Genomic DNA, 11044 nt, shown 5'->3' on the forward strand with positions numbered 1-11044 from the left:
TATATATATATATATATATATATATATATATATATATATATATATTTACATAGTTGCTGTTTAAAGTAGTGGGCTTTGTTATTTTTTTATATAAAATTCTTTAAATATAACTACATGAAGTGTTTTGATCATGTAGTTTTTGTAAAAGATAATATAAAATTATACATACCACATGGTACGTGAATATAAAGTTCTATCTTGATATAATTTGCTCTCAAAACAGCTGATTTGGATTGCATTCTTGAGCTCAAGAGTCTGTCAAAAGGGTGGGAAAACTCATGATGATGCTGGTTCCCTTGGCCCAGATTCATAGGACTGCTTTCAGCTGCTGCTTATTTGATGTGCTAATTCATGTCACTTTGTGTTGTAGGCTTCCCAAATGGATGTTTCAACACCAAGTCTAACTAAGTCCACTTCCCTGGGAGACGGACAGGGTTGAACAAGAGAATGGCGGTAAGTCTGTGGAGGAAGTGCTGGCTGCAAAGCATTACTATACCACCCTCCCGCTCCCAGTGCTCAGTCCCTCATTAAAAGGGAGTTTTTAAAAACATTAATTTTGAGGGCCATGGAAAAGTACAAGACATTACTGAAATGACTCCAGCCTGAGGCCCACACTGTTAGGATTCTGTACTCCACACTGAATACCTTCCACTTGACAAATTTCTCTTCCTATTCAAATTATGAATGAATTGTTGAGTTGTTAATATAACTTTGGAGTCATTTTGCTAGCATGGAAATATGCTTTATTGAATTTACATTCTCCCTTTTTGTTTGGGGGTGGGGGGACAATATGAGCAATTAGGATCAGGGTTGTGGAGAGCCTGTGGCCAGGGATTCATTTCCCTCTGTTGAAGCTGAGTGCCCTGTATTAGGAGTCCTTTCTGGCTTTATTGCTATTGAGATTTTAACAGATGTACCTGGCCAGGTTAATGAATACCATCTGTGAGTAAGATGAGTAAGATGAAACATCTTTGCTTCTTTCAGGTGTCAGATCTGGGACCTACGGGTAACATAAACATCAGACTTCAATCTGATATGGAGATTGTGATTGACCCACCAAAGCTCTTAGCACTTTTTGCTGGTCTTAGGTCACAAACTAGATGCTGTGAACTCCCTGTTTTGCCCACGTGAGGTTTTTATCATAATTTCTCTTACATCTGTAGAACACATACAAAGAAGAGAAAAGGGGTTGATCTGTAGGGGTGAAAAAGAGGTGTAATGATACAAGACAAAATGTTTTCTCCTCTGAGCTTAGGATAAGGTGGAGCAATTTTAGAGACTGGTTGGTGGGAATATTTTTAAACATCAAAGTCATAACAGTAACTGCTTTGTAGATCTCTCTTTTTAAAAAAATATTTTGAGAATAAGGGAGAGGAAATTATTGCTAATAATAACCTTCTCATTTGCTTTCATTTCATTAGAATTTCTTGAATGAAGAAGAAAGGAGTATAACTACTACAGTTGGTATGCTGGGAATTCTGTACACTTTGGCCTACCCCCACCACGTAAGTGATTAACTGTTTTAGAACCCCAAGTGGGGGTCTTTCATTCCTTCCCTGTCTGGAAAAAACAAAAACAAAAACAAAGCCCTGCTTATCCTTTAACATAGAGATGATGTGCCCCTTTCTTTGTAATGCCTGTACCCACTACCCATAGATTTCCTCCTTGAGCCTAGCAGAACTTTGCTTTCTTCTTAGCTCTGTGTAGCATATGATGCTGCCAGTGTGATGCTTATCACATCAATTTCCAGCTAGCTATATGAAAATTTCTCCACTTTAACACTGTGATCAGTTAGGGCCAATTCAGCTTTCTTATTTCATTATTAACTTTACATTGCATAAATAATAATAATAATAATAATAATAATAATAAGACCTATTATAGGCTAAAATAATATCTGAATATTCAGGTTATAGCTGGCTATTGAGTTTTCACTATAGTGGAGAGAAAAAATAACCAGAAAAATAAGATAATCATAGATTTAGAAGATTGTTATAAAGGAAATAACTAAATGACAAGAAATTAAGAACCTTAAAAAAAAAAAAACAATCCATGAAAACATCAAGGAGGGCCTTGGAGAAGTTCACAGTTGACCACAGACCAGGAGTTTAAGAATGAGTGGCTTCAAAATACTGGGAAGAACACTTTTGGTAGACATAATAAGTATTAAGACAGGAAAAGAATGTGGTCTTGTGGGGTGGAGAGAGGTACAAGTAAATGACTAATCTGGAGACACACAGCTAGCTAACATTAGATGTCACACATCTTTCTGTCATGTCTTCTAAGGTTCTATTCTTGATGTAATGTGGTCTAACACATCGAATAGACTATAGAAGGAATTTATCATCATTAAGTCTTCCAATTATTTAATATACTCACTCCACTGGCAGTACAAAAATCAGAACTGTCACCACCTCAACATATAGAATTTTAATCACATACACACACACACACGCGTATGTTAAATTCACCTATAAAAAAGTTTATGATATCATTTGCTTAGTATTAAAGCATTTATTTCCTGAAGAATAAGACTCTAAATGAAGTATTTGGCTTTCGAATAGTATTATTCCTGTGTACTAAGATTATTCTAATTTCCCATAGGTAACAAACTCTGAATTTTAAAAAGATTAATGTATAAATTTGACATAATGCTAGATATTTTGCTTTTCTTTGCTTAACTGAACCAGAGGTGCACATCTGATCCAACTTGAGCCATTCAGATTGTTTTTTTTTTTTTCATGGAATTTTGGAGTCAGAAGCCCGGAAGACCAAGCCCCTCAAAATGGCAATAGGAGCTTAACCTGAAATATCCAGGAGAGTAGGGTCAGAGTCACTGCAGGCCAAAGCAATAAACAAGCTGAAACTTTGGGAGTAGAAAAGAAATTATAGAAAGCAGAAAAAGTCAGTTTATAGAAAGAACAAAGAAAACAGAGCAAATAAGCAGAAAAGGAACACAGACTATGTGGCTCCTTGGAAAATAACTAGTGTCTTTCTAGATTTTTCCATCCTTTCGTGAAAGATCACTTTTAGGTCCAGACAAGTCCTGGACCCTTTAAAGCACATAAGCCCAACATATCACAAACACACACACTAAATTCAATGTATTAAAGAACACAAAGACATATCTGTCATTTAGAAGTCAGTATGCCACCACTGGCACAGCGAGATCTCAAATTACTAATATCTACTTAACACTAGAAAGATTCAGTCCTAGAGGAAATGATTTCCCACATCTTTGTCTTATCTCCTTAAAACAAGAAGCACCTGGGTCCAATTAAAGTCATCTTTCTTTGATGTCAGTGATGGGTATTGCTTGAGTTCAGGACCAGTTAGGGCAAGTAGAAGCTCTTGGGTAAGAGGAAAAACAAACTGATTGCCTCCTTAAATGCTTCTCTCAACTGGCATGAGTGCAATACATTCTTGCAGGCTATGTATTTTCATGTTATTCTTTAATGCTCCAATTTGTGATTCCAGAGATCTTCATAAACTAGCATAGTATTTGCAACTGTTGTGTATGTGAGAGACCATTTTACATAAAGCAGTTCAGATTACTTATAAATATGTATAAATGTGAGTTGTAACATGCATGATACTATTTTCTTACATAACTAAGAAGTCTTAGTTTTTGTTTCAGGAAATTTAAAAATAGGTATAAAATATTATCAATAAACATTATAAAATAAGCACATTTTACAATATATTCTGTGGAATGATAGTTTTCATATGCAATTTTAAATATAATATATAAAATTTTTGCTTCATTTCTGAGTTATTGACACTTCTGTTTCTACTGTCTCTTTAGAACAAAGTTTCTCCAGTTTGAAATATACAGATGTAGTATTTAAGAATGATTGTCTAATTTACCATTACTGTTGATAAAACACAAATTAAATACATATTTTCATTATAACCACAATTTTAGCATATTTGATAAAATTAAAACTGGAATAAATTTAAAGAATAAATATATTATTTGTGCTTATACATGCCTTTATTTCATTAGCCATCCAAACATCTGTAGCCTACCAACAGAGTACTTGGATAATTACAGTAATACTTAGATTTTTTTATATGATATTTTGCCAACTTCCTGTAATAATAAACCATAGGTTTACATTATTAGCAAGTTTGTCAAGTAGGAGGACCAAATATTATTTAACAATTTTATAGCTTATCATTTGTAAATATTTGATCACATGGCATGTTGATCTCTATTGTACTCTTAGACATTTGTCACAGATATTAGGGGTGAACTTGCTACTCTGACCTGCTTTTACTTTGGTCTCAGATTGGTATTTAGTTGTGTTATTTCTGTGAGATTTCTATTGTTTGTTTTTTAACAATATTACATTGTTTAACTTGGGCTAATTTAAGTAAGATTCTGGTCTTTTGGGGGGGCTAACAAGTCTTATTTAAGACGATTTATGTTAGCTTTTTGTCACTATGATAAAAATAGCTGAGAAAATCAGCTTATGAGTGGGAAAAGTTTATTTTTGGCTCACAGTTTCAGATTTCAGTTCATAATTACTTTGGGCCTGTGATGGTCCAGTACCTCATGGTGGGAACACATTGGAGGAGTTCTATTCACCTCATGGAATCTAGGAAGCAAAGAGAGAAAGGGGTTCAGGCCTAATATCCCCTTCAAAAACACACTTCCTAACTTCCTTCTAGTAGGCCCAATATCCTAAAATACCATGGTCTGTCAATCAAGCCCTTAACACAAGGCCCTGGAGGATATTTCCAAATTATAACACAATTATAGAGGAACTTATCATCTACCTTCCCAGGTAGATGAAAAAGAAATAGATGTCCATTTAAATTAAAAAATAATATATACCACAGTTAACCAAATTTTGATTTTCTACATCCTGAGAATTTTTGGAAATCAGTACTTCTTAATATGACTAATGATCCTCTCTCTCTCTCTCTCTCTCTCTCTCTCTGTGTGTATGTGTATGTGTATGTATATATATATATATATATATATATATATATATATATATATATATAAAATTTCTTAGGCAGGTATGGTGTCACAGGCTTGTAGGCCCTGCTACTCAAAAGGATGAGTGGGGAAGGATGGTTTGAGTTCATGAGTTCAAGATCAGCCTGGGCAAAATAGTGAGACTCCATGACAAATNTATATATATATATATATATATATATATATAAAATTTCTGTTTCTCTGGAGATTTAGACTGATTTTAAATAGACTATACAAATGAAAGAAGCATACACAAAAATTATTTTCCTTTGAAGAGCAAGGCTTGAATTTCTGACCTTTAACCTTGTGAATTAAATTGTCATTCTATTACAAGAAAACAGAGTCAGCTTGACACATTAAATATATTAAGGACCAAAGTGACACTAATGGTATTTAATTAGAACTCCAGACAGAAAACAATAATAGAAAAGAACTTTATATGAAATATTAATCTATTCAAAAAAGAAACCTCAATTCTTTTTTTTTTTTTTTAAATTGAAGTACTAATTCCAAAGTAAATATCCAAGAGAAGCATTTTTTTTTTTACTTATTTTCTAGGCTCATGTCAGATTTTGGAAATGTTCTCTAATGTAGAAATGGAAGGATTTTACTATTTGTTTGTTTGTTTGTTAATTTACTTATTTGTCATGGAGTCTCACTATTTTGCCCAGGCTGATCTTGAACTCATGAACTCAAACCATCCTTCCCCACTCATCCTTTTGAGTAGCAGGGCCTACAAGCCTGTGACACCATACCTGCCTAAGAAATTTTAGTTGAAAAGATATTTCCACAGTTCCCTAGGTACTCCCTCACCTCGTAGGTGAGAAAGAGACCTTGACTGCAAAACCAATTTGTGTAGGTTCTCAGACCATGAATGGCAGCTCAAAGTACCCTTACTTTTGGATTCTCAGTTCAGTGTTCTTTCTCTTAAGGAATACTCTCTATAGTTTGTCTTTCTTTCTTTCTTTCTTTCTTTCTTTCTTTCTTTCTTTCTTTCTTTCTTTCTTTCTTTCTTTCTTTCTTTCTTATAAAATCTAAAAAGGAAGTGATTATAATGTACAATAAAATGGATTAATGACCCATTTTATAAACCATTTTTTGCCCTTGCTATTTATGAGGGTATGACTCTGAAGGGAGGGAACATGTAAACAAATGAATCTGGTATTCAATTCAAATTGAAACATGCGTGATTCTCCCTAACTCTATGTACTTTTTTCTGATGTGACATAAACATCTAGATTCTGATTGGTCCCTGAATAGAGGAAGAGTCAGTCTTGTTATGAGAAGGGCTCGAATTTTTGAAGTCAGTGAAGTTTTATGTATATCCTAGAGAGTCACTATCATCAATGTCTGTCTTTTCCCATCCTTCTCAGGAGTTAACCATTTTCCTGAAGTGTTTCAACACTTGCTTCTCTCCAAGCGGAATCCCTGCACCTATGCTTTGAAAACTATTTACTTGTTTTTTTGTGTTTTTTTTTTTCAGGGACCTCATTACTTTAATACTGTCTACCTCTCTCTCTTTAAAAGGTCCCAAAGACATTTAAAGATGTTTACACTTCTCTTATCGTTAAAGGCAAGCAAGCAATTCTCCTCTATCCACCAAATGGACGTTCCCTTTCATTCATCCTCAGTCTCACCCTCTCCTCAGGGTCAAGTTCTTTAAAGATGTCTGCAGTTCCTCTCTCCACTTGTTCTTTTCTTGTTCATTCCTTAATGCATTGCATCTTGACTTGATCCTACCTCTCTCACCTTGTCCTGATTCCTTTCCCAAATTCTTTCATAGAAACTAATGCCTACAAAGTTATTACCACTGGCTGCTTTCATGCTAAGTCTAAAGAATATATATACATATTTTTAAAATAGTTGTAGATGGACACAATACCTTTATTTATTTTTATGTGGTGCTGAGGATTGAACCCAGTTCCTCACACATGCTAGGCAAGTGCTCTACCACTGAGCCACAACCCCAGCCCCTAAAGAATATTTTTCAGTCCTCCTATTTTTGATCTCTTCAACATCTGGAAATGTCACATCTGGAAAAAATACTCATCATTTATTCCAGCCTCCTCAAATGACAGATGGGAAAACTGGAGGCCAGATAGTCAAGGCATTCTTCTTCTTAATCAATCTTGACAGTGTTTGTGTAATCGATGAGGAAAAAAAATGTCATTTTGGTAAAAGATTCTCTACTGTTCATCTGCTATTTTTCTACCCCAGTAAACATGACAATGCATGGTACTGAAAGTGAAATGTTTTCAGGAAGAACATGACTTATGCTTTGCATGTCTACTGAGTCTCATTCATGAACTTCATGGTGCCCAGATATGCATATTTTTTAAAGCATGTCAGTAATTCTAGAATTTTAAAATGACTTATTTAAGGACAATAGATGTTAAAGAGCCAAGAAAGTTTGGGGAGGAGTAATATCCTTTTCTTAATATGAGTGTCCTTGTTAAGTGGGCAGTGCTGATACATCTCCACAAGTGAAGTTTTCTTGCACGATAAAGAAGTAAAACATGCCTCTTGCTGCAGCTGTGATCTATCAGCCAGTCAGAAAGATTTCTACAAGAAGAGGAAGAAGCTGTCTTCTCTGCTTCCTTCCTCCAAGAAGAAAGATATTATCTTTAACCTTTGGCTCTGGCCAGCCTGGAGCTCTTCCTGTTAAAACTCAAGTATCTTAAAGTTTCACACCCATCTGGTGTTTCTCAGTTTTGGGAATTAGGTCAGTATTTAAATACAGAGCAACCCATGAGTTAAGAAATCGAGAATTCTTGGAGCCATGTCAAGCTTCATCTCCATGAAGTGTTCTTGCTTGCTTTTGCTAATAATATTTGATTGATATTATTTGAAAATTTCCCAGTGCTTACATACACAGCTTGTATCACATATCAAATGTCTGCTCATACATGAATTATTTTCTAGTTTTCTTCAAGTTTGTTTATTCATTTTTTTTGATTACTTAGGTTGTTATTTTCATGAAAAATTGGGAGTCTTTCAACTAGACTAATTGATATGAATAATTTATTTACATTTCTGAAGTCTTAATCTTCACAATTGGAATTCTGTTCTATGCCTCAGAGAACTATGTTGAGAATTGCATGTGTCCAGTCATGGCAGACATTGAACACATGCTGATTCCTTTTCCCATCTCCCTCATGTTCGCTCTTTCCTCCCTTTCTCTCTTCCAGCACCTATGGCTGAGTCAACTGTGGTAGATATTTCTTTTTAAATGCTCATTAAGTGAAGGTATTACCACAGCGGATTAAAGTAGATACTTGTTTTGCATGGTAACATTGAAAACTGTGTATGTGACTTGGAATGAGTTGTTTTTTCATGGTTCAGCTGACAAGGTATATTATGCAAGCTTTTCAGATAATACAATGAATTATTAATCCAAATTAGAGAGTGGTAGGCTAGAGCCCTGGATTCATGCCCAGAGAATGGCTCTGCCACATTATAGACATATGGTCGTCTGGCTGGGATGGCTTTTTGTACACATGCCAAAGGAAACTTTATAATGTATGTTGAAATTCTGTCCTTTCTTTGTTTCTTCATTATTGGGTAACTTTGTTGCTCTTTTTCTTTCTTTACTTTTTTTTTAAATGAATTTTATTCTACCTTATGCCCAAAAGTTACTCTTGGGAAAATGATTGCAAGATAGTAGAGCTAGTTTTGTTTGCTGCTTTAAATAATAAAGCTAAAAATTTAAAGGAACTGTACATGAATGGAACTTTAAAAACTACTTACTGAAAGCCTAATTTTATCTTCTCTTCTTTATAGGTTATTAAATACACACTAAGACAGACCTTGTGTGATATGAATTGTATGCTGTCTCAAGGGTTCAGAAGACTACCTCTTCTCCCATACAACAAATACCTGCCAGTTAACTGTCAGAGTGCTGTCCTCTGCATATATCTGGTTCGAAACTCCTGGTTCTGAAGTTCTCCATAGATTGGATCAATGATTAGATATTTGTGTTTTTACTGCTACATTATGACTATACATATAATTTCAGGGTCAATGATTAGAAAGCTGTTTTGATCTTCTCAAAAATGCTCAGGTAATCATGTTTGAATTTAAAAACCAATGTCACTTTTTCAAAAAATATTTTCTATATAAAGTAGGTAACAGGATCTAAGTTATAAGAGTATACGTTCTGACCATTCAAGTTAATTGAGGTATATTCAGACCAAATGAAAAAATAAAAGGAACCAGTGAACAGTTTTTGTTATAAGTCACTTTAAACTTCATGCTGGTTGCTTTCCATGGGGTTCAATAACAGACTGAGGCTTACCCTAGGAAGGCTATGGTAAAACCACATACCTGTAGGGAAAATTGTTTAGATCCCTTCCTGAGTACATTGGCAAGGTTAATGGATCAGACTAGTGAGCTGTGACTGGACAAATTGAGGATCTGATAAAATATTGGTGAACTTTGGTGCAGAAGCAGTGAACTGGGTCATAGCAGAGATGGGCGTAGGTGGTAAGGGCCTGGGAAAGACACCTGGAAGAAAAAAGAGACAAAAAAAAAAAAAAAAGGCTTTATTCAGGCACAGTTACATCAAGAGCCTGGCCTGCACTGGAGGAGCTTCGGCTACTGGATATCGACAGATGTTGGTATACTGGCATGGCAGGAAGGAAACGTATCTGAGAAGTACGAATCATGGTTTGATGTGGGCTCTGCATTTATCAGGTATATGGTTTTGTACAGTACCTATTTGAGATAAAGCTTCCATTTCTTCAGTTGGAGAATGATTGAGTCAAACCATTTAAACCATCTCTTGTCCTGGTAATGCTCCATGACTCTAAGATGATCTGATCCTTGTACCGTATTCTGTATGTAATGAGAGATACATCTGTCAATAAAGCTGAGGAAATACTCTGTTGTCTGCTGAAGATCCTAGTGCCCATTTGCCTTGCATCTCTACTTTTTCATTGATGAAAAGTGATGAGAGCATAAAACATAATTTATAATTATTTTCAGAAACATACTATAAAGCTTTAAAACCTACATGGTTGACAATTGGAAAAGGCTTAGCCCGAACACTATTAATAATTCTGAATTGTATGTGATCTCAATTGTATGTGATTCTTAAAAAAAAATTTGTTAACTAAATCTTACTGTGTATTATTATATACTTTAAGAACCTTATAATTCTTGTTTTCACCGAAAGTGCAGATAGAAAACCAATGGAACAATGTGATGCCAGGGAATTTCAACACAATCTTGTTTCCCTACGATTTGATTATTAAATTGGTTGCCTTTTCTGTTTATTTGACTTTATTAAAGAAATATTACTCATATTAAGAATTCATATACGAGTTTCTGACCGTTCGTATGACAAATTCTGCTTCCTCACATGTTGAAATATAACATTAGAGAAACACGCTGAGGCAAGCATTCAAAGCAGGGTTTGTTTAAAAAGGGGTAACATAGACTTCTCCGGGAGGGAGAAGGGAGCCATAACTGGTATTCTGGTATCCCAAGAAGTGAGGTGTTCTGCCTTTTTTATATGTCCTAGGCTTCCTTTGTTTTCCTGCTCTCTTCCCCTTATATTTCTCCTTCCAGGAGATGCTCAGTGGGATGGCCAAAAGGTGGGAAACAGGTGGGCTGAAGGGGCCCGGGAGGAGTGATTCAGGCGGGAAGTGGGTGTAATTTACAACTCCTTGTAGGGGGGAAATTCCTTAGAAACAGGTTGGAGCAGGGGCAGGTTCTCTTGATCAGGGTGGAGGAAGAGCTCTAAAGGAATTAACATTTCAATTCCTTCATTCTCTGGATCCCACCCTTGCCTATCTGCCTGTCTAATTCTGGCTTCAATATGGCATGATCATGCATTAAAAATTAGCCCTGTATTCAATAAGAATGCAGAGAACACATTACCTTAATAAAAAAATGCATCATTTAAGGATGGAATGGAATCAAAGGAGTTCTGAAATAGACATAGAAACCTACGTGAAGTGAGCATATGGAGGATGGTAGAGGAACAAGCTATAGTTCCTTAGACTGGAAGAAACACCAGCAGCTGGTAATGCGGCTGGCACAGATGGGAAGAAATGA

At 35.3% G+C, this 11044-nt stretch overlaps 1 long non-coding RNA gene across 1 annotated transcript in view; it reads left to right on the plus strand.

Annotated features, from left to right (window-relative positions):
• LOC125611377 overlaps positions 1-10290 on the plus strand; it is a 34601-nt gene extending 24311 nt beyond the window's left edge. The window contains exons 2-4 of the long non-coding RNA XR_007341555.1: positions 371-453; positions 1422-1505; positions 8768-10290. This is a non-coding gene — a long non-coding RNA (uncharacterized LOC125611377). The remainder of the gene's footprint in view (positions 1-370; positions 454-1421; positions 1506-8767) is intronic.
• Positions 10291-11044: the final 754 nt, after the last annotated feature.

Source organism: Marmota marmota, unplaced genomic scaffold (assembly GCF_001458135.2).
Source record: "Marmota marmota marmota unplaced genomic scaffold, marMar, whole genome shotgun sequence".
NCBI classification, from domain to species: domain Eukaryota; kingdom Metazoa; phylum Chordata; class Mammalia; order Rodentia; family Sciuridae; genus Marmota; species Marmota marmota.